The 2,500-nt window shown below is 45.1% G+C and overlaps 1 protein-coding gene across 4 annotated transcripts in view; it reads right to left on the bottom strand.

The window, feature by feature from the left end:
• scn1ba (sodium channel, voltage-gated, type I, beta a) overlaps positions 1 to 2,500 on the bottom strand; it is a 42,843-nt gene that overhangs the window by 4,194 nt on the left and 36,149 nt on the right. The window lies entirely within an intron of this gene.

The raw sequence follows: 2,500 nt of genomic DNA, 5'->3' as shown, positions 1-2,500 counted from the left end.
TGCTCAACACCATCTTGGAGGAAACTTGAGAGCTCTTTAGCAACTTTCTCAGATGCAACCTGACCACTTGCAATCTTTATTAGTTCTTCATGGATAGTATCAAGATCAAAGGGCTTCTGTTTCTGCTCCACAATTTCCACTATTCGCTGTATGTCTCATTCATCCCTGTCCATTCTGGAAGCTCCATGTCCTTTGTGTACTGCAGAGCCTTTTGCATTAGTATCACAAAGGTCTTGCATGGCATCCACATATGCTGTGGTCTCATGCCTCATCATCAACCACCTTGTGAGAGCCCCCTTACATAATGTGAAGCCAACAAGGCTTGACCTGCATAGAGTTTTGCGTTTGCCCTTTCCCTGATTGCCCAAATATGAGCCATGTTGTTTTTGACGATAATGTGGATGAGTGATATACAGATGCTTATGTCTCCCACAAACCTACCTCCCCTCTTGACCCGAGACACCTTAAAGGTCTAATACAGGATTTTCTCAAAAAGACGAAGCCAAATATCTGTTACTCACTTTTTGAACAACGCGCATGTGCCAGACCATCCGCCCGGCTCTCCTGCTTCTCCCAGGAAATGTGGAAGCGTGCGAGCGCCATCTCCTCTTCTCCAGGTGTGCACGGCTCTGTTTACAGTTTTTGCGATCCGCCTCGCTCATACATAAAGCATGTTTTCCGAAACAGTTAGAGTTTCATTATGTCAGACTCGCCATTGGTAAGTACTAGCTCAGAAGCTCACGGCTTCATAAACACTGTGAATGCGCAAAAGGGAGAAGCTTATTGGGCGCAAGCACGTAGAACCGCCTTACAAAACCAGCTCGTCAGAATGATTGACAAACAGACCCACCAGTTATTTAGGTGATCCACCCGGAAATCAAAATCCTGTATTATACCTTTAATAGACGGACAAAAACAAGACGCACACAGACACGCGCGCACACACACACACACACACACACACACACACACACACACACACACACACACACATTGGCTTTAGCTATGTTTAGATATAGGAGCATTTATTTTGAATAAAACAATTCAATTAAAAAGACATTTCCTTGTCTCTGCGTCTCTCTGGCATTTTATTCTTTTGGGACACCTCACACCTTTTGTGAGATAACTCAATGAGTACACAAGATACCAGTACACAATTGGTATTGCTGGATTCAGTAGAATGGCAGCTTTCAAACAAGCCCTCATATGTGTTGTTATGACTTTCCATTAGAAAGCCACTAAAAAGTAAAGAGAATATTCTACATAGATTTCCATTCTCGCCTATTGTAGGCATGTGTTAAAATGACTATTTCTCCTATTTGAATTCAGATATTTACATTTTGTTTTTTCTAGAATGTGTAGGGATATCCTGGCTTTCACTGTGCCAAGTTATAGACCTTCTGGTGCTTCCATAGTGAATCTACATGGGTTTATATGCTTCAATCTCCAGACGAACAGACTTCATTTTTTGTCTGTGGGTGTATAACAATATAGGTCAATTTTACCACTTTTGCATTGAAATATTTTTATACAAGAATCCATTTCATATGTGGGGGGCCTTAGAGATGAGGAAAAACTATGTTGTGTTTGGTTCTACCTCCGGGAGGGGTATCTCATGTTTCTGCTGCCGCGGTCACAGGCCTATAAGTTGTTGATGCTCATTGTATGTGCACAGATGCAGTAGGAGAATTGTGCACTTCAGCAAAGGCATTTATTCTGGCTGCACAAGTATCTATCTGCTGTGCAACAACTCTTTATATGCATATCTATAATAAGATTTTTTTTATAGACAGAATAGTTATTGAGAGGTGGATTGGTTCAGGCGGATCTGTTCTGAAGGCCTTAGTGTGAAATGCACGGTCCGCCACTGCACATATTGTATTTCTCACGCTAAAAAAAAGATACTGGTAAATTTGTCTGGAGCGCCGCTGCTATGGAACCGCAATGAATCAAACACGCATGCAAGCCTGTCACTTACCTGTCAATCAAAAAAGGAAAGGGGCGGGGCTAAAATCGTGCAACAACCAGTGGAAAAAAAAGCATTGTTATCAGGCGAGTCTGCTGGAGAGCGAGCGGCAGAGACTTTCGTCTTTCTGCCGTTCTGACATGTGATCACTTTTCCCGGACTGAGCTGACTACAGGAGCCTGTGTGGCTCATAAAGGCGAAATATCTAGACTTTGGGTCGAGCTAAAGCCGGTGCGCTTTCACACATCTGCTGCGCCGCATCCCAGGTCCACCCAAGCTGCTCCGAGACCAGGCCGACCCAGGCCGCTCTGAGACCCCCCCTTTCAGCCGCTCTCGGGGCGGGCGAGTTAGAGCGACAAGTGGAGCGAGTGGCGCTTTCACACCAACCCAGTCCGCCGTGCTCGGTCCAGAACTGTGTTAGGTCGAGCTAAAGTGGGGAGGTGTGAAAACACCCTTAGTCTTGTCTTGGTCATGGGAGGACTGGTCCTGGTCTAGAGAGGGTCTCGGCCCTCTGAATCTCTGTCTTGAGAGCCC

The sequence above is a fragment of the Salarias fasciatus genome, chromosome 11, assembly GCF_902148845.1.
Source record: "Salarias fasciatus chromosome 11, fSalaFa1.1, whole genome shotgun sequence".
NCBI classification, from domain to species: Eukaryota; Metazoa; Chordata; class Actinopteri; order Blenniiformes; family Blenniidae; genus Salarias; species Salarias fasciatus.
This window is presented reverse-complemented; position numbering and strand designations above follow the sequence as displayed.